Source organism: Passer domesticus, chromosome 9, assembly GCF_036417665.1.
Source record: "Passer domesticus isolate bPasDom1 chromosome 9, bPasDom1.hap1, whole genome shotgun sequence".
Classification (NCBI taxonomy): Eukaryota; Metazoa; Chordata; class Aves; order Passeriformes; family Passeridae; genus Passer; species Passer domesticus.
Genome location: NC_087482.1, coordinates 14,016,071 through 14,037,206, shown reverse-complemented (window position 1 = coordinate 14,037,206; position 21,136 = coordinate 14,016,071). Strand labels below are relative to the sequence as shown.

General features: G+C 51.0%; 2 long non-coding RNA genes across 2 annotated transcripts; one reads left to right on the top strand and one right to left on the bottom strand.

Moving 5' to 3' along the window:
• Positions 1 to 1,089: 1,089 nt before the first annotated feature.
• LOC135307190 (uncharacterized) lies at positions 1,090 to 4,924 on the bottom strand. The gene is made up of 2 exons (XR_010367911.1): positions 4,757 to 4,924; positions 1,090 to 3,228 (listed from the first exon to the last, which is right to left on the bottom strand). It is a non-coding gene; the product is annotated as an uncharacterized LOC135307190 (long non-coding RNA).
• Positions 4,925 to 14,427: 9,503 nt separating this feature from the next.
• Positions 14,428 to 15,977, top strand: LOC135307189 (uncharacterized). Its single transcript, XR_010367910.1, has 3 exons — positions 14,428 to 14,726; positions 15,327 to 15,425; positions 15,868 to 15,977. It is a non-coding gene; the product is annotated as an uncharacterized LOC135307189 (long non-coding RNA).
• The last annotated feature ends 5,159 nt before the right edge of the window (positions 15,978 to 21,136 follow it).

Below are 21,136 nucleotides of genomic sequence, written 5' to 3'. Positions count from 1 at the left end.
ATGAGATGAAGATACGTTATAATGTTGAAAAGAAATACTCAAAAGCATTTTCAGCGGGAGCCAAGGAATTGCTTCATGCTTAGAGACTGCCACATGCCATTGCAAAACTGCAGACAGCAGCGAGAAGGGGTCTAATTTGCAATTAAAAGAGCCTAGCTGGGGAAGGAGATGGATCCTTACTCAAATGCCACCTGGGCGGTCAACGCTCATCCAGCACGGAGATTGAGATAGCAGAAATTATCAGGGAACTCGCATCCCAATACCAGGTTCCCCCTACCATCAGCATTCACAGCTTGCCAGGAACCACATTGTCCAGTGCAACTTGGAGAAAGAGGACATCATGAATGTGTTTGACTATGAAAAGAACAAGAGAGGCGCTGCCTCGAGCAACAGAAAGGGTATAAAACCTGACTGTACCAGACTGCCTTAGTGAACAGAGCAGGTCTGATGCGATAGAGGTCGGATCAGTGTTCACCCAGTGTCCATCCAGGCTCAACGCTGTCCCTTTGATTGTGGATCTCCAGACTGTATATCAGTCACACAATAAATGATATACATATATTTATTATTATTAAATTGGCTTGATCAATTTCTATCTACAACAATTCCAACCACTTGACATTTTGCTGTGTGTAATGGAGACGGGAACTACAAGTTTCCTATTCATGCACAATTTGCTGTCTGAGAGCACTCAGTTCTCAAAGTCACAGGAGCTTGCAGGTCTGTGTCTGAGATGACTTTAAAAACAAAAACAACCTTTATGTGCTACACCTGTATATCAAAACTTCATAATAGAAATCACAAGCTGATTCTGCTGTTGAGTGGATTAATAAAACCACAAAAAACTAAAGCACAACCAGGACCTCTTGCTGGAGAGAGAGAGAGTAGGGGTAGGGGGAAAAAGGAAGAGGGGCCTCCAGAGTCAAAGATCGAGTTCTCATAGAAGTATGATCAATGCTCCATTTACTGTTAGTTTCAGGGTACATTTATATGGTTCCAGGGTTCAAGCGACATGGGAAAGTATCTGATTGGTTAACAAAGCACTTATACCTAAAAGAAAGACTATTTCTTAAACATATCTTGGTCACGTAGCTCAGCTTGTCAGCAATATCAGTGGAACATTTTCTCATCCTCTGCTAGAATCTTCAGACCATGTACTTTCACATCTTCTTCAGTTGGCAAACTTTCTCAGGCTGGCTGTCCAAGGGCAGCAAGCTTCTGCTATCAGGCACATACCCGAAGTGTTGGCAAGCATGCTTCTAAATCCACAGAATGTCCATTGGTTTTTATCTGCAGGGTTGTGCACATAGGCCACAGCATCTGCCCAAAAGGCTCTCTAACAGGGACCAAATAAAATAGGCAAACAAAACAACCACCAAGAAAAACCAAAACCAACAGAAAAATCCCCACAAATCCAGAAAAAGATAAAAATCAGGTGAAGGAGGCAGAGATCCAAGAGCAGCAAATGGGCAGAGCAACTACAGAAGTGCAGAAAGGAAAGATAATAAGAAAGGAGAGATAATAAGTGGCTACGACACCAAACTAGCCAGGGGATCTGAGATACTGTTCTCACCCTTCTGGAAACATTTTGACAGCAAATTATCTGAAAATCAGTGGTGATGATTGTGATAATGGGAATCTCCACGTTTAGCTTTCATATATGCATTGTGTGTGAGTTCTGTTTTCCTTGTGAAGTCGCATCATCTGGCAAGGGGGCTATTCTGTCCAAAGAAAAACACTGCAGCGGAAAAGAAGGCCAGCTTGGAAAAGATTAAAAATAAGAGGTAAAAATAAAGTAATTTTTAAAAATATGTTGTTTGGTTGGTTTGCTGTTTGTTCATGGGTTTTTTATCTGTCTTAGAAAGCAGCCCCTCAGATGTCAATGCACACAACAAGTCCTTTGTAACGGGCTGTCTTTGCAAAAAATCTGCCAATTTTGTTATGCAAGGCAGAAATAGTTTCCCTTGGGCTACAGCTGGAAGGCTTAGAAATGTGTTCCAGAAACTCAGAATAGGACAGCGTCTGAGCAACACAATTTAATGTCATGGAGTGCAAGATGCAAGTTACCCAATGAAGTAATCAGAGTATTCAAATGCCAAGCAGCGGGAAAGGGCTGTGCATTGGAAAGATAGGAAGAAAACACAGAGGCAGGATGGACAAGTTTCCCAGCCAAACCAGACCAGAAGCACTGGGAGCACAAAGGGACACAGCCAGGAGGCCCAGCAGCTCCTTGCTGAGGACCCACTTCATGCCAGAGCTGGCACTCAGAATATTAAATGAATTAAAAATAAAAGGGTGGGGGGAGGCAGCAGTGAGGTGTCCTCAGAGGTTCAAATCTGCACTCTGCTTCTGTCACCAACATTATCCAAGTTCCTGTGCTTGTTTTCCTGGAGAATTTGCACTCAACAGAGCTTCAGTGCCTTTGATCAAATCAGTCTTAAGAGCAGCTTGGGGCTGGTCAGTCATTTAGATGTGAGCACTGACTGGGGTCCAGGCAACAAAAGAACATTAGCTGCAGGCCACCCATACAGCTTTTCATCTTAATGAGAACAAAGCCTTTATTTATGCAAACAGATGGATATTGGGTGGATTTTGTACCATCAGGCCAAGGCACAAGGCTCTGGATCTACACAGCACTTTGGTAAGGAGGGGAACACAGGTGGGGACAATCCAGGCTGTTAGCAGTGCCCCCACCCCCTGATTAGGGACAGCACAATTGCTTTTAGAGCTCCTTAACCAGCTGGTGAAAAGCTGATCTTCTTTTCATGCCCCCTGCATACTGACAGGCAAGTTGAACAGAAAATCTGCCTCCTCCTTCATTATCTCTGAGCACCAAAGCAAAGAACCAAGAAAAAAAAAAAAGCCAAAAATACCCCAACCAACTAAAATACAAATATTTTTTGCCCGGTCTGTTTTTTTTTAAGATCTTTATAAGTCTGACTAAGCCAGTGCTGATATAAGAGTGTCACATGTATGTGCCTTCCACAAAGTGTGGGACAGCTGCTGCCATGCAATGGTGGGTGCAGGGTCAGACCCTTTACTTCAGACCTACCCTGCCTTCCTGAGGGACAGAAATTCATCTGTTAGAATCCCTTGGAGCTTCTGGAGCTACTCTTGGCCCTCCTGTGGATAACTGGGCTGCTGTGGAGCACTGGAGAACATTCAGCTTGGTACCCATGTATGGGGGCCTTCAGAATCGAAGCAGCATCTTCATGGGCCACCAACAGACTGGAAACGAAAAACCACCATCAGAAACCTGTGAGATGGAAAACTTTGGGCAGTTTCAGATCAAAAATCTCGACGGCAAAGAAGAACTTTTTCACAAGGATTCCAGTAGAATAAATGACACAGGTGTTGGAGTAACAGCCAGTGCCCACAGCAATAACAACTCCTTGGAATAAAAGGCAGTGCCCACTGCAAAGACATTTCCCTGTCCTGTGGGCTCCACAAACCACACATGAACATGGCACTTTTCCTGAGTGCTTCCCAAAGCTTCTCTGCAAGAAGCACTGGAGAAGTGCATGGGGCAAGAGTTCTGCAAGTACCAGGCTCTTCTGCAGCAGAAAAGATCTAAAATATGAAAGATTCTAGCAACCCAAATAAATCCATCCTTTATGGCTTGCAAACACTCCAGTGAATCTCAGTTGCTTCAGGGCAAAAACAAACACAGGGAAAACTTTCCAAAAATATGGTTTGAAGACAACATTCCTGGTTGTCTGCCCCTGTTTGTGGGACAAGAGGTTACAAGCTGCCCAGCTGAAGAAGAAAAGGAGGATCTACACTTCCCTGTCATATTTTCCTACTGACAAAGGAATTAAGACCAAGAATTTGGGTAAATGGAGGGATAAGACTGGAGTATGGATTAGGGTTTATATCCTAAGATACTTCATTTGCTAAAATAGAAGCACTTTTGTTGTACATGGATCTCTTGCTAAACCTCTTTGTCTTCAAACTCCCTTCCTCCATGGCAGAACTGAGCAAGCTCCATATGTCAGAGCTTCAAGTTAAAAGCTCTGTGATGAGTTATTTTTAATGGATCCATTTCCAGTCCGTGGGGTTGCTGTCATGAGGAGCTCAGGTGGCTTTTTGTTGAGATCAAAATCAATGAGCCATTTGTCCCAGCTCCACCTGTCCTGAGGCACTGCTGGCTCCACTGTGCCATTTCTAAATGAAAACAGAATCTCCTAAAGAAGCCAAGCTAAAATCACGAGGGAGTAGTCACGAAAAATAATTTTGGTAGTTTGCTGGGTATTGATCAAACAGCTACCAGCATCCCAATGTCCAGGCTACACTAAACAAGGCTCTTTGCTGGTAAGCAGCCTTTCAATTGGTAGTGTTTCATACCCATGCAGAAGAACACAAAGCCACTTTCACTGTAGAAACATGAGCTGCAGCTATGCAGTGAGTCGTGTTCAGTAGCTGACCTGCTGCAGTAGTTTTGAGGCAGTTTTAGGCAGGAGATACTGCCATAAAATTTCACAAGAAAACTATCAAGTATCTAAAATAATGCAGTATTATGGTTTTTTTCTACCTCCAATATTGCCAGCACATAGCTTAAGAAAGAAAGGAATTTACCAGCCACCAGAAATGAAAAACATTAAAATGAAAAAAAGGGGCTTTTAAGGAAATCAGAGTGATGGCCACCAGTCATTTTCCAGCTTTGCAGGATTTCAGTTCAAAGTCAATCTAAACAAGCCAGCATATGTCTAGCAAGAAGGAAATCACAGTTCAGGTTTGCTCCTGCACTCAAGCTTACCTATATCAAACATGGATTGTATTCTTTTCCAGCTCTCCAGAGAGGAGAATCCACACGGCTTGTGAGGGTGCTAATTAGATGAGGGTTTATTGGGGTCCCAGCCCCAGGTGTAACATGGTTTCAGAGGGAGAAGGGGGAAAGGGAAAGGGAGGGGGAGAGAGGGCGAGCCTAGGGGAGAGATGGGCCATGAGAGAATCTGGTCTTCCTCGCACAGCTTAAGAGGGAAATTCAAAGTAGGTGCGAAATAAGATTTGGGCCAATGGGATTGCAGATCCATGAGACTTCAGGAGAGGAACACAGCTTGGAATAAACCATATATTTTTGAGGGGTACATTTTTGAGACAGAGCATACCATTTGAATAAAAGGCAACACCACAATAGATTAGTAAGATAGATGATAGATAGATAGATAGATAGATAGATAGATAGATAGATAGACAAAGCAGATAGAGATATATGAACGCACTTGCCTGTATCACTTTACAAAGAAAGGGATGGGGAAGTGACAGGTTATTCTTTTCCACACATGGGAAACTATCTTTTTCCCAGAAAATCAGCTTCCTTCTTTTGTGACCACCAGGGTATCTGAAGACCCCACCAAGAAGGCCCTGTGATGCCAATGGCCTGTGCATCCAGCAAGTCAAGAAAGTAAGGCCTGCCTCTTAATACTTCAGTGGTGTTAAAGAGGTTTATTCTCAGTTTTTGGTGGCAAGAGGAATGAACTGAAGCCACTTACTGTAAAATGCCTGCACAAGCACCAGTGCAAATCACAGCCAAAGGAAGGATGAAGCCAGTCCCACAACCACAGCCCAAGCAGCCAGAGATCCTCCTTCAACCCTGGCTGCACTGAAGCCCCACTGACTGCCAAGAAGAAAAGCGCCCTACTGAGAGCAAGCAAACTTAACCCTCTGGCAGGACACAAATTTAGAGGGAAAATAATTTAAAATCCCTACACCACCAGCCACACTTCCCAGTGAGAAGGGTTGGAACACTCTGCCCCCCAGCACTTCCCCGGCAGGCAGGTTCACAAAGGTGCTGGGAGCTAAGCTGTGCCCTCTGAGGGAACAGAGCCAGCCTCCCTTCAGTGGGAGAAGGCGCGGCCTCAGCTGTAGCCCCGGGTGCCTGCGGTGGCCCAGGGCACGGCCATGGCTGTCAATGTGTTGGGCTGCAGCACAGGGCAGGCCGGAGCTCAGCAGCCTCAGCAGAGCCCAGGGCCGCGGCCCTTCCCTGCCGGGGCCCGAGCCTGGCCCGGCCCGGCCCGGCCTGAGCAGCCCGGACTGGCCCAGGGGATGGGCTGCGCCCGCCCGCTGTGCCCACAGGCTGGGCCCAAGCCTTTGCAAGAGGCTTTCTCCCAGCTTGGCAAAACCTCGGCCAAATGGCCCTGTGCTTTGCTGAGAAGAGTAAAAAACCCCCTCAAATTTAACCCTGCTGCCCACTGCATGAGGGATACCTGCACACCTTAGGAGAGGCCATCAATACTCCTTTGTGCCTCATAAGGGATCCCTGCACCCCTCAGCAGGGACCCCAAAATATGCCTCTGAGCCCCTGCCTGGCTCCTGCCTCCCCACACCGTGGTCATCCACGGCTGCTCCTGGGCATGGAGCTCGGTCAGTGCTGGTGCCAGTTGGGCTTTGCTGCTGCTACCACCCAGACATAGCTGTGAAAACTCAATTTCTTTATTTGAACATAAAATATAGGCCAAGCCCTGCCCAGGCAGACAAGGGCTACCCACCTTCAGTCCTGGCCGGGGAACAGGACCAGGGGGCTCAGTGGGAGAGGGTCTCATTGAGGAGGGGTGGGTTTTGGGACGGCCTCATGATGGGGATGCAGCCACGGCAGGGCAGATAGGGGGGGAAGTGAAGAGCTGGGATAAACTATTATGTTGTCATTGCCTCTGTTTTTAGGTGCGTCTTCTGAACATGCACAGGAGCACCTGTGAAGAGAGGAGGTGGCTGAGGCCACAGCTGCCAGTGGCACACAGGGACCCTCGTGCACAGCAGGGCCCAGAGCTGGCAAGGCTCCCCAGCACGGCTGGAGCTGCTGGCACAGCTGGGCCCAGCTGGACAGCTGCCCCTCAAGGCCCCGGCCAGCAGGGCACGGCTCTGGGCAGGGTCCCTGGCCAGGAGCGGGCCCCAGAGCGCCTCTGCCTTTCAAGGGCAACCTCGGCCCTGCTCTTTCTCCTCCCCACCTCCCTCTGCCTCTGCCCTGTGCCCCTGGGGCTGCTCTTGGCCAGGCAGCCTCAGTGGGAGCCAGCTCTGGCTGCAGCCCCAGCGGGGCCCCCAGGACAAGGCCCAGCAATTGAGAGGCCAATGGAAGCACTGGGCAGCAGCAGAACCCTCAGCAGAATTATTTGGACAACCATGGACTGGCCACAACTCCATTGCAGCCTCCCTGTGAATGTTTCCTGTCTGCATTAGATCTTCATAACAAGCTGTTTCAGGAAAAGATGAAGAAAGCACTCACCATTTTCTCTTCCAGTAAAAATGAATTTGGACCCAGCATAAGATGAAGATAAACTCCAAAAAAAGCAGGCCTGCCATTAACCATGCCCAGCAGCCTGCTCCCTTACAGAAGCCCCTTCCGAGGCCCTTCTGGGCATCGGGCAGTTGTGTTGTGGTGCCGGCTGCATCTGTGGGAGCAATGGGGAGCGTGAGCCCGTGCTGTGCTGCACTGCTGAGCTGGCAGCACGGTGGATACGGGCAGGACATTCTCTGTTTCCCCCAGAGCTGGGGCCTGCAGACACCTTGCCCGCCCTTGGCACAGGCTGTGCCAGCCAACAAAGCCCAGCAGGCCGGGAGGAGAGCCCGGGGGCAGCGCAGCTGCTTGGGCAGTGGCTGCTGCCAGGGATACGGGCCAAAGCCATCCCTGAGCAGCCACTGCCACCCCTGGCCCTCCCTGCCCCGTGACTGCTCCCCCAGCCCTGGGGGACAGTCAGGCCCTCTCAGGAGACACTGAAGCCATCACCTGCTGTGCCAGTGCCTGGAACCGCCTGTTCTCCTGCTGAAGAGGCTGCCACTGAGCCACTGCTTCTTCCTGGAACAGCCACCTTCTGTGCCAAGTTTTGGGTCATCGCTGGAGAAAGAAAAGGGACAGATGGATCAGATGGGACAGTTCCGCATTGGGGAGGTGTCATCTTCAGAAGCTAACACTGGTGAAAGTCATGGACAAGGATGAGGAAATCAGATGAGCTTTTGGGATTGGACAGGCCCCTCCCTTTTCCAAAGCACCACCCCTCCTGATCTGCCTGGAGACTGGGAAATTGTAGAGGATCTCAGTGTGGGCATGGCCTATGGTGCAGTTTGGGCAGCGTGTCAGCAGATGCCAAATGCCTTCCTGCAGAGCCTGGGCAGAAGCTGCAGCCAGGCCAGGCTGGGAAGCAGCCCTGCAGGGTGTGAAAGCAGCAGTGGGGCAGCGAGGCTGCCATGGATGCCTTCCCGCTGTCCCGGGCACGGCGTGTCCAGATGTGCAGCCAAAGGCACCGGCTGCTGAGTCCCAGGGGAAGCATGAGGGAAATGCACCCAGCACAGCATCTCTCCAGGTCACTCATCATCTGGCCCAGGTGTTTTGCTGACTCCAGGAACTTACTGTCTCCTCTTTGGTACTGCCTGTTGGAGGACCTTAACAGTATTTCCAGTTCATGTGGATGGATCCCACAAAAATAGGACTCAGCCTGCGGTGTCAGCAGGGACACACTACTCACCCCTGCCATGGGAGCTGGGATTGTGTGCAGCATCCAGCCCTGGGGCTTGAAAAGTCCTCCCTGCAGACACACCTGTAACTCAACAGCCAGAGAAGCTTCTGTCACCTTGTTCTTCCAGGCTTACAATAATTATTCTCTGAGGGAAACTGGTGAACTAACCTGCAGAAATTCCCAAGGGCTCCAAATCATCTTCCATCCCCGCTGCTGGAGAAGCCATCCCAGCACCCTCACCTAGAAGGGAGCACAGATCAGAAGTGTTTCCATGGTGTACTGGAATCTCCTGCCCTAGGGATCTGGGCACTGCAAGGGAGGGAAATGCACTGACCATGGCGTCTCACCTGTGCACTCATCATCTGGTCCAGATGTTTGGCCGCCTCCAGGAATTTTTTGTCTTCTGTGTCTTGGGTCTTGTCTCTTCAAGGACATTAGAGAAAGGTAGTTCCTCTTCATGAGGATGGGTCGGATAAGGCCATGGGAGCCAGATGTCAATGACAATGACCAAAGCAGTACCAGGGGCTGGGGAGCTATGGCCTTGCCCCGGTCAATCTCCACACTATTTCCTAGCTCTGTGAAACATCCTTGGAGTGGAAACTGAGGAAGCCCCAGGCCCCTTGGGTCTCCCTCCCTCCCACAGAGGAAACCCTCCCAAAAGCCCTTAGCAAAACCATCCCCAGCGCTTCCCGGGGAGCAGGGAACACTGTGCCGGGAATGGGAGCCAGGCTGCCGGCTCACCTGCTCCCCGCGCTTGCAGCGGAGCAGCCTGGGCAGCCCTGGCAGGCAGGGCCACGGCCAGGAGCAGCAGAAGTAGGAGGCGCAGAGCAAGGGCCATGGTGCCTTGTCCTCTGCCAGTCCCGCAGCTCTTGCTGCCACCGCTGTCCTGACACCGCTGTCCCGACACCGCTGTCCCAACACCAACACCGCTGCTGCCACCGCCGCTGCTGCCGCAACAGTTGTGCTCAGGGACTGACTGCTGGCTCCTTGTGCTGCTGTGCAACCACGGGGCTCTGGGACCTCTGGGACCTCAGGGCCTGCTGTGAGCTCATGGCCAGGGTGCAGTTGTTTCGGGAGCTGGATCTGCCTTCTTCGGGAGGGAGCTCATCTTGCCCAGCTGCTCTGCCCAAGGGCTGTGACACAGTCCCAGCCCAGCTGATATCACTGGTTGGGACATGAAGGGATGGAGAGCAGCTCTACCAAGGAATTGGGGTTGCTGCTAGAAGAGAGGTTGGACATGAGGCAGCCATGTGCGTCCAGGGGAGAGTGCCCAGCAGGTTGAAGGAGGTGATTCCACCTCTCTGCTCTGGTGAGACCCCACCTGGAGTACTGTGGAAGAGGTTTTATACTGACCTCTGTGAGCCATCAAAAAGTTTGATAAGAGGATCCGTGCTAACCCCTGAAAGAATTTCCTACCAAGGCTGTTGACATAGAAACCAAGAAAGAAAGAAGGATAAATAAGAGAAACCTGCAACTCCCTATTTCAATGAGTATTTCGTTTGTATCTCGTGACCAATGAGTAAAGTATAAAATTAAGAGCTTTGTAAGAATGGAGAAAAAGCATGCAGGCTAGAATAAAAATAGGGTTTGAAGCCTTCTGGAAATGGACTGTGTTGCTTTGTAGTGTCTCGGTCTCTCCCACGACAGAGTACTGCATCCTGCTCTGGGTCCCCAAGGCAGGAAAGACATGGACCTGTTGGATCTAGTCCAGAGGAGGGACAAGATGCTCTGAGGGCTGGAGCCCTTGTGCTTTGGAGACAGGCTGGGAGAGCTGGCAGTGTTCAGCCTGGAAGAGAGAGGACTCCAGGGACACCTGATTGCTGCCTTTCAGGGCCTTCTGGGGGCTTGTAAAGAGATGGGACAGAATTTTTAGTAAAGCTTTTTGTGACCAGACCGAGGGTCTTTTAATCTATAAGATGGTCGATTCAGACTAGATGAAAGAAACACATTTTTTACACTGTTGATTTTGAAACCCTGGCAGAGGTTGCCCAGAGATGTGGACCTCTATCCCTGCAGACATTCAAGCTCCTGTTCTGAGCAACCTGACCTAGTTCAAGGTGTCCCTGCTCACTGCAGGCCATTGGGACTAGATGGCCGTTAAATGTCCCTTCCAACCCAAGCCATTCTGTGCTCCTGTGCACCATCAAAGCAGTGCTGCATTAGTGCTGGGCTGATTATGCTGGCACCTGTATTTTGGTACTTGTGCCATTTAGCAATTGGCCACGAGAGGATTGATGGGCTGGACGGTGAAGTCTGCAAATAACACACAGTGTGCTCAAGGAGAAACAGGAGAGCAACATGGCTTCCAGTTCAGATAAATGCCAGCATTTTGCTGCCCATTCCTGGTTAGAGAAATAAAGGAATGTCCTGAAGATCCCTTCATGTGGGTTCATTATTGGCCGTATCAGTACTTGTGTTCTGTAAAACAGGTAAGTTGTTACAGCTTCTTGCCCCATTTATCCCTGGATAAACCCCAAATACTGCATTGCTCCTTGTCTACTTTCTTCCAAGTCAGGGCAAATTTTGTTCATTACTGAGTGGGACATATTCATCTGTTCACAAGCAAATTCCTCTTGCCACTCACACGATGGCAAGACTGCTTTGTTGATTTGCTCTAATCAGACTGTAATTAAGGCCTACTTCTCACTAGAATTAAAGCTGATGCATTGGGAGGCAAAGTGTTGAGTCATTTCTCCTGGAGTCTGGCACTGTAGAGAGTTGTTCTGTAAGTAAATGGCATTTGAAGACAGGTGTAGTCTACCATACTTCTGGCATACTAGAAGTGAGAAAAAACCCTTTGAATCAGGATTTTATCCTTTCTTCCTCCACCTCCTCCTCCCAGGAATTTTAATCTCTGAGGTCTAAGCTCTTCAGCTGCCTCACAAACATTCTTTTAATTCAGGCAGGCATCCATGCATTGAGCCACAAATCAGGACCGTGGTGTGAACCTTGAAGCAATGTAGGTTTATAGCACTGAAAATAATAATCCAATACCCAGGTTAAGCCAAGCATTTCTCAAATAACTCCACATGTCCTCAGATATGTTTCAAAAACGATCACTGTTATAGGTGGGAGTGGGCAGAAAGAGTGTCCTCAAAATTAAAAATACAGCTTTCTGAGATCTTTATATTCCTATAAAAAGAGAGTCCAAATTGTTCTTCTACGGAACATTAACTAAGAAGTGAATGTCAGATTGTGAAAATAATTCCTTGGTGAACCAAAAAAAAACATAAATAAAAACAAGTTTACATGTAGATAATAAGTAAACCATCATGCTGAGGAAAAACCCAGACCTGCAAAAACTAAAATGAATTAGGCTGTATCGTCTCTCTCAATACAAAAAATCCCAAATACTGAAAATTATCAGAGATCCTCAAGGGCATTACTAAATATAGAAACTTCCAGGTATTGGGAAAAATGAAGGAAACTGTAGTGTGCAATTCACAGATGTAACCTCGAATTTATTTGTGGATTTGTTGCAAAATTTCTGAGAGCAGAATGGAAAAGCATAGGGGCTGATCAGATCATGTGTGGGCATGTACAGCAGTCTGAGGGATGTTTCTGGAACCAAGTGCAGGGAGCAAAAGCAGGACACAATTCCTGGGACAATCTCTTTGCTGGCTGTGGACTTTTTGACAGTCTGTCCCCCGGGGCTGGAGGAGCAGTCATGGGGCAGGGAGGGCCAGGGGTGGCAGTGGCTGCTCAGGGATGGCTTTGGCCCATGTCCCTGGCAGCAGCCACTGCCCAAGCAGCTGCGCTGCCCCCGGGCTCTCCTCCCAGCCTGCTGGGCTTTGTTGGCTGGCACAGCCTGTGCCAAGGGCCAGCAAGGTGCCTGCAGGCCCCAGCTCTGGGGGAAACAGAGAACGTCCTGCCCGTATCCACCGTGCTGCCAGCTCAGCAGTGCAGCACAGCACGGGCTCACGCTTCCCATTGCTCCCACAGATGCAGCCGGCACCACAACACGTCTTCCTGATGCCCAGAATGGCTTTGGAAGGGGCTTCTGGAAGGGAGCAGGCTGCTGGGCAGGGTTAATGGCAGGCCTGCTTTTTTTGGAGTTTATCTTCATCTTATGCTGGGTCCAAATTCATTTTTACTGGAAGAGAAAATGGTGAGTGTTTTCTTCATCTTTTCCTGAAACAGCTTGTTATGAAGATCTAATGCAGACAGGAAACATTCACAGGGAGGCTGCAATGGAGTTGTGGCCAGTCCATGGTTGTCCAAATAATTCTGCTGAGGGTTCTGCTGCTGCCCAGTGCTTCCATTGGCCTCTCAATTGCTGGGCCTTGTCCTGGGGGGCCCGCTGGGGCTGCAGCCAGGGCTGGCTCCCACTGAGGCTGCCTGGCCAAGAGCAGCCCCAGGGGCACGGGGCAGAGGCAGAGGGAGGTGGGGAGGAGAAAGAGCAGGGCCGAGGTTGCCCTTGAAAGGCAGAGGCACTGTGGGGCCCGCTCCTGGCCAGGGACCCTGCCCAGAGCCGTGCCCTGCTGGCCGGGGCCTTGAGGGGCAGCTGTCCAGCTGGGCCCAGCTGTGCCAGCAGCTCCAGCCGTGCTGGGGAGCCTTGCCAGCTCTGGGCCCTGCTGTGCACGAGGGTCCCCGTGTGCCACTGGCAACTTGGGCCTCAGCCACCTCCTCTCTTCACAGGAGCGCCTCTGGACTGCAACTGAAGGGCAGTGGCTGGACCTCATACCCAGATAACTTAAGTAGCTCCTCCAGCAGTGATAAGAACCTGGGTAGCCCCATGAAAAGCCCTCAGTGGACAACCCCAGAACAGCTGGCCTAGAAGAGGAAATCAGCCTATCACTGTGGAAATCCCAGTGCCACCTCCACTCCCTATAGGAATCCCTGAGCCGCCTCCGCTACCCATGGGGATTTTCAAGATGCCTCCACCCCCTCCCAGTCCATCTCCACCTATGCAGCAACCCAGAACCAGTTCAGCACCTTCCATACCCAGCCGAGACCACCCCCTCCTGATTGCCCAAAATGCTCAGAGCAGCCCTCCAAATGACACTGAAAGAGCCTCCATGCCACACCACCTACTCCCATTCCAGGGCAGGGTTTGGCCCAGATCTTGTGATGCAATAAAGTGATGGAGCTGTCACCCATCAGTGTCCGGGTGGTAGCAGCAGCAAAGCCCACACGGCACCAGCACTGGCTGACCTCCATGCCCAGGAACAGCCGTGGATGGCCACGGTGTGGGCAGGCAGGAGCCAGGCAGGGGCTGCTGTGCCCAGCGGCGGGGCCCCGAGGGGATGGGGGAGCCCATGCTGAGCGTCCCTGGGCTGAGGGCACATTTCCTTCTTTGGCACCACCTAGGACTTTTCCTCCTCCAGTGGCATGCCCAGGAAAAGAGGAAAGCCATAAACAGCATCTCCAGGGACACAGCCTGACCAGCAATGTCAGTAGGCAAAACACAAATTTTGCTGAGCAATGGCTCATTGATGAAGTAAAACATTTACATTCAGGGCAATCCGTTCATACAGACGGGGGCACACTCTGGGGGTACAGCTAAGGGCATGAGGTCACAGCAAGCTCAGGGGTCACAACAGGCTGAGGTCACAGCAGGCTCTGAGGTAACAGAGGTGCCAGAGGTGCCAGAGCCCTGTGGTTGCACAGCAGCACAAGGAGCCAGCAGTCAGTCCCTGAGCACAACTGTTGCGGCAGCAGCGGCGGTGGCAGCAGCGGTGTTGGTGTTGGGACAGCGGTGACAGGACAGCGGTGGCAGCAAGAGCTGCGGGACTGGCAGAGGGCAAGGCACCATGGCCCTTGCTCTGCGCCTCCTACTCCTGCTGCTCCTGGCCGTGGCCCTGCCTGACAGGGCTGCCCAGGCTGCTCCGCTGCAAGCGCGGCGAGCAGGTGAGCCGGCAGCCTGGCTGCCCTTTCCCGGGACAGCGCTCCCTGCTCCCCGGGAAGTGCTGGGGATGGTTTTGCCCAGGGCTTTTGGGAGGGTTTCCTCTGTGGGAGTGAGAGAGCCCCCACGGGGCCTGGGCTCCTCCAGCCACCACTCCAGGGATGTTGCACAGGGCCTGCAAAGAGTGTGGAGAGTGACCAGAGCCATTCCAGAGCTCCCCAGACCCCTGTGCACCTTTGGCCTTGTCCACTGACATCTGGCTCCCACAGCCTTACCCGACCCCCTTGCAGTGTCCAGTTCCCTAAGGCAGAGGGGGATCCCAGAACATCATGGAAATGGTTCTGATCTTTGCTCCCTTCTAGACTGGGATGGCGTCATGGACTATCTGGATGCCCTATCGGATAATGACTTGAAACCCCCGGAGAATGCTGGAGGTAAGTTCTCTGTGAGCCTTTCAGAGAAAATACTCTCTGTCCAGGCAGCAAGAGCTCAGTCAAGTGGCATTTCCCTTAACATAATCTCAGGACTGAAAGAATCTCCAAAATTTGCCCTGCTCCCCACTGAGGCCCTGAGTGATCCCACAGGATTGCTATCTGTTGCAGAAAGGAGCATTTAGCTGTCCATCTTCCTCCCGTGTGCAATGTCAGTGTGTCCTTCCATGTGCTCTGTGCAGCCAGGGAGAAGGGCAGAGAGGGAAGGGGCCGGGCCCAGGGCTGTGCCCCGGGGCTGAGCCTTTTGCAGCTCCTCTGCCGGCCCCTGGGAGCCTGAGCTGCTCCTGCTGCCACTGCCAAGCCCTGGCTCTGCCCGGGGCTGGCTTTAGAGCTGCTGGCAGCTCCAGGGAGTCCTTTCTGCCACGACTGCCCCGCAAGGGGCTCCTTCCATCCCAGTGTGGGGCCACTGCAGGCACGAGGTCCCCCTGCCCCTGCTCCTGAGTGGGAGGCAGAGCTGAGGGAGTGCCTTGGAGGGCACCAATCACCCAGGTGCACTCACTGCCACTCGGGCCTGAAGGAGAAATTCAATCACTTTCCATTAAGGTCTTCCTAGATGGATGAACCAAGACGCAGGAGACAGCAAGTCGCTGGAGGCAGCCAAACTTCTGGACAAGATGCTGAGTGACCTTGAGAGACGTCGTGGTGGGTGCATTTGCCTCATGCTGCCCCTGGGACTCAGCAGCCGGGGGCTTTGGCTGCACATCTGGACACGCCGTGCCCGGCACAGCGGGAAGGGATCCATGGCAGCCTCGCTGCCCCGCTGCTGCTTTCACACCCTGCAGGGCTGTTTCCCAGCCTGGCCTGGCTGCAGCTTCTGCCCAGCCCCTGCAGGAAGGCATTTGGCATCAGCTGAGAGGCTGCCCAAACTGCACCATTGGGCTGAGATGCCCTGCAATTTCCCGGTCACCAGGCAGATCAGGAATGGCAGCTGTTTGGACAAGAGAGTGCCCTGTCCAATCCCAAAAGTTTTTATGATTTCCAGATCCTTATTCATCAGTTTGACCAGTATTGTCTCCTGAAGATTCCAACTCCCAGAAAGGGGAACATCTGCACCTAATCCAACGGTTCCCTTTTCTTTCTGCAGAGATGAAACGAAAGGCTGTGCTGAAGGCTGAGTTTTCCAGAGGAAGCAGTGGCTCATTGGCAGCCTCTGCTGCAGGAAGGGAGGCGATGCCAGGCACAGGCCCAGGAGGTAATTGCTGTGCCTCTGGGCCTGAGCCTTGCTGAGGCTTGAGCTGCCCTCTCTGCTGCTTTGTGTCAGTGCCTGTCCCTCCAGAGATGTTGCACAGGGCCTGCAAAGAGGGTGGAGAGTGACCAGAGCCAGTCCAGAGCTCCCCAGGCCCTTGTGCAGCTTTGGCCTTGTCCACTGACATCTGGCTCTCAGAGCCTTACCCGACCCCCTTGCAGTGCCCAGTTCTCAAAGGCAGAAGGGGATCCCAGCACACCATGGAAATGGGTCTGATCTATGCTCCCTTTCTAGGTGAGGGTGCTGGGATAGGTTCTCCAGCAGCTGGGATGGAAAATGGTTTGGAACCCTTGGGAGCCTCTGCAGGTAAGTTCTCAACTTCCCCTCAGAGAATAATCATTGACAAACTGTCAGGAACCAGGTGACAGGAGCTTCTGTGGCTGTTGAGTTCCAGGTGTGTCTGCAGGGAGGACTTTTCAAGCTCCAGGTCTGGTTGCTGAACACAAGCCCAGCTCCCATCGCAGGGGTGAGTAGTGTGTGCCTGCTGACCCCACAGGATGAGCCCTGGTTCTGTGGAATCCACTTCTGGAGAAATGGAAATAATTTCTCTTAAGGTCCTTTGAGAGGGAGGAAAAAAACTACAAAACAGAGTGAGTCCCTGGAGGAATCCAACCAAGCAGACCAAATCTTGACTGGACTGGAGAGACAACGTGGTGGGTGCATTTCCCTCATTCTTCTCCTGGGAGTCAGCAGCTGGGGGCTTTGGCTGCACATCTGGACACGCCGTGCCCGGTACAGCAGGAAGGCATCCATGGCAGCCTCGCTGCCCCGCTGCTGCTTTCACATCCTGCAGGGCTGTTTGCCAGCCTGGCCTGGCTGCAGCTTCTGCCCAGCCTCTGCAGGAAGGCATTTGGCATCAGCTGACAGGGAGCCCAAACTGCACCACGGCCATGCACACCCTGAGATCCCCTGCAATTTCCTGGTCTCTGGGTAGATCTGGAAAGACAACTATTTGGAGATGGGAGGGCCCTGGAGCAGCCCCAAGAGCCTTGGCCTTTCCCTGATACTTATCCATACCTTTGACATTTAGTGTTTCCTAAAGATGCCACCACCCTAATGGGGAATGGTTCCACCAGATCCAGCTGTCCTTTTTCCTTTCTCCAGATATGGACCAAAAAGCTTTACGGAAGGCAGCACTTCCTGGAGGAAACGATGGCTCAGTGCCAGCCACCGATGCACAAAGGGAGGAGATGCCAGACAGTGCCACAGAAGGTGATTGCTCTGCCAGGCTCAGTCAGGCTCAGCAGTCCTGCTGGGCCCATTCCCTGGGAGACACGTCCCAAAACCTGGGAGCAGCTGCACAGGGTGGCAATGGTGGGGAAAGGGCAGAGGGGGAGTGCAAGGATTCCCATGCCTCCTGACAGAGCCTGAGCCTGTCTCCTGGGGCTGGGGGAGCTGTCACGGGGCAGGGAGGGCCAGGGGTGGCAGTGGCTGCTCAGGGATGGCTTTGGCCCGTGTCCCTGGCAGCAGCCACTGCCCAAGCAGCTGCGCTGCCCCCGGGCTCTCCTCCCGGCCTGCTGGGCTTTGTTGGCTGGCACAGCCTGTGCCAAGGGCCGGCAAGGTGCCTGCAGGCCCCAGCTCTGGGGGAAACAGACACCGTCCTGCCCGTATCCAGCGTGCTGCCAGCTCAGCAGTGCAGCACAGCACGGGCTCACGCTCCCCATTGCTCCCACAGACGTTATCAATGAAACAGGAATATATGCCCCGGATCCAGTGCGCCTCCCAAGAATTGTCTGTCCCGAGGATGTGCGCAGGACCTGCATGATAGGCACGGTGGTGACAGTGATCACTGTGCCACTTGTGCTGATAGGCTGCTATTTTGGCATTCGCAAGCTGTACGAGCACAGAGGGTCAGTTGTTGATTTTTCTCCACAGTTTTCTTATAATTCTGCTCCTGGCATAGGTAGCCTGACTGGGAGTCATGCTGCTGTGGACTTGTGGCCAGTCCATGGTTATCCAAATATCTCTGCTGAGGCTTCTGCTGCTGCCCAGTGCTTCCATTGGCCTCTCAATTGCTGGGCCTTGTCCTGGGGGCCTGCTGGGGCTGCAGCCAGAGCTGGCTCCCACTGAGGCTGCCTGGCCAAGAGCAGCCCCAGGGGCACAGGGCAGAGGCAGAGCAAGTTCTCCACAGTATTTGGGCAGCACAGCTCAAGATAGGACAGGACAGTGCTTATTTAGTAGCTCGTGTAAAGTTTCATTGTAACAGTGGTGTTGCAGATCAAGCAAATTTGCTCCAGATCCATGTTAAAACAAATCCAATGTGATGAAGGTTTGGCTTTGGCCTTGAGACTTTGCTCTTTGTGTGAGCCCTGCTCTGGATTGATTCCCAATCAATCTTGGAGCTGGTTTTGGACGAAGGCTCATCCCAGCCCTGAGCCTTGGCAGTTCTCTGGCCTCAAAGGGACAGCTGAGGCTGCACTGCACATGACTGGGGTTCAGGGCTCCATTATCAAAGAGCTTTGAGATGTTTAAATTACTGTATTCTTACTAGATAGTTGTTGTTATGAAATTCATTCATTAGATTTTAAAACTTAGTTGTAATAAAACTTCTTTTCCAGTGCTTTTTCCCGTTATTTGATATAGTCAGTGATGGCCTAAGTATCCCATGGCTGAATTAGAAGACTGTAAGTATAATAAAATAAAATAATGTTGACCCTCTAATGTCTTTCACAGACTCCTGAAACTTATGTTGGTTTGATGTGACCAACAGAAGAGTTTGGCTCTGCTTTTAATTGAAACAAGCAGCAGAGCTGGAACCTGTTGAAGAGAGTCTCTTCACAGCTAAAGCAAACTGCCAGGGTTCTTTTATTCCAGCTCTGGGTAGGAAGATAAAAATCTCTCAGCAGTAAATCCTCCTGACCAGTAACTGATATAAACTAGGCATTTGGGCTGTTTGCTGCCTAACCCCTGAGTTCCTCAGAGCTGCAGCTCCCTGTTCTCATGGCAGACAGGGGCTGGCTATGGATGACAGTCACGTCTCTGGCCTGGTGCACACCAGGTCCACACATGAGCTGAGGGATCATCCTTGCACACCCCATCCTGGAAGAACCCAGGTCAGTGATGAGTCTGACCCAGTTTGATGCATGGCAGCAAAAGAAGGCAAAATAAAGGCTGGAATTGGTACCATTCTGTAATATGCTTTTGCCACCAACATTATCCAAGTTCCTGTGCTTGTTTTCCTGGAGAATTTGCACTCAACAGAGCTTCAGTGCCTTTGATTAAAACTTTAGAGCAGCTTGGGGCTGGTCAGTCATTTAGGTGTGAGCACTGACTGGGGTCCAGGCAACCAAAGAACATTAGCTACAGGCCACCCATACAGCTTTTCATCTTAATGAGCACAAAGCCTTTATTTTTGCAATCTGAGGGATGTTGGAGGGATTTTTGCACCATTGGGCCAAGGCACAAGGCTCTGGATCTACATAGCATTTTGGTAAGGAGGGAAACACAGGTGGGGACAATCCAGGCTGTTAGCAGTGCTCCCACCCCCTGATTAGGGACAGCACAATTGCTTTTAGAGCTCCTTAACCAGCTGGTGAAAAACTGATCTTCTTTTCATGCCCCCTGCATACTGACAGGCAAGTTGAACAGAAAATCTGCCTCTTCCTGCATGATTTTTGAGTGCCAAAGCAAAGAACCATGAAAAAAAACCCAAAAAAACCAAAACAAACAACAACAACTAACAAAAAAAAAAAAAAACCACCAAAAAAAACCCAAAAAACCAAACCAAAAAACCCAAAACCCCCAAACAACTAAAATACAAATAATTTTTTGCCCAGTCGGAGCTTTTATTAGAACTTTATAAGACTGACTAAGCCAGTGCTGAATTAAGAGTGGCACATGTTTTGTGCCTTGCACAAAGTGTGGGACAGCTGCTGCCATGCAAAGGTGGGTGCAGGGTCAGACCCTTTACTTCAGACCCAGCCCTGCCTTCCTGAGGGACAGAAATTCATCTGTTAGAATCCCTTGGATTTTTGGAGCTGCTCATGGATGGCCCTCCTGTGGATAACTGGGCTGCTGTGGAGAACTGAAGAATTTTCATCTTGGTAATTGTTATGTGTATTATGGTAATTTGTGCAGAGAGAATATATATATATATATATAAGAATAAAATATCAAGCCTTGAAATCACAGTAGCAAGGGAAGAGGGGATTGCTTCACAGGGTGAGGAAACCGCAGCTGGCAGTCGGGTAGGAGGAGTGTCATTAACATAGGAAGTGAACCCAGCCGGCACAGGGGATTGTCGTTCTCACTGGTGTGAACAGGAGGAGGCCCAGCGATGATGGCCCATGGAGATGTTCATCTTAGACAGAGGGGACCATCAAGGACATACATCTGCATACGGGATTCCGGTAACCGAAGAGTGGATACACATCAGTTCCTGCACAAGGTTTTGTCCAGCACAGGACGGAGAATAGAGGCATCATGAATGTGAAGAACCCTGAGGAAAGACAAAGGGACTCTGCCACGGGCTAGAAAAAGAGTATAAGAAAGGATTCTGCCAAGCAGCATTGGTGAACAGGGGGGATTGGGTGTGATAGAAGGTGGATCTGTGTTCACCCAGCTTCCATCCCGGGGTCGGTGCTGTCCTTGATTGTTGGCTGTCGGGACTGTATATCGGTTGTGAATAAATTTATATTTTATTTTTATTAAATTGGCTGGATCGATTTTTACCTATAACAGTACCCATGTATGGGGGCCTGCAGAATCTAAGCAGCATCTTCCTTGGCCAACAACAGACTGGAAAGGAAAAACCAGCATCACAAACCTGAGAGATGGAAAACTTTGGGCTGTTTGAGATCAAAAATGTCAACTAAAAATCTCGGTGGTGAAGAACAACCTTTCTCACAAGGATTCCAGTAGAATAAATGACACAGGTGTTGGAATAACAGGCAGTGCCCACAGCAAAGACAATTCCTTGGTGAGGAGGGTCCCACGGAGAGTCGGCTGAGTAATGACACTCACAGCCAATGTGGCTACATGTCGTCCTCGTTTATTAAGCAACTTTGACATATTTATCCTCCTCTATACACTGTCTCCTGCCACTAATGCTTAATGCTGATTGGTTAAGTAGCTATATTCACACATACATCTTAATTACTGATTGGTT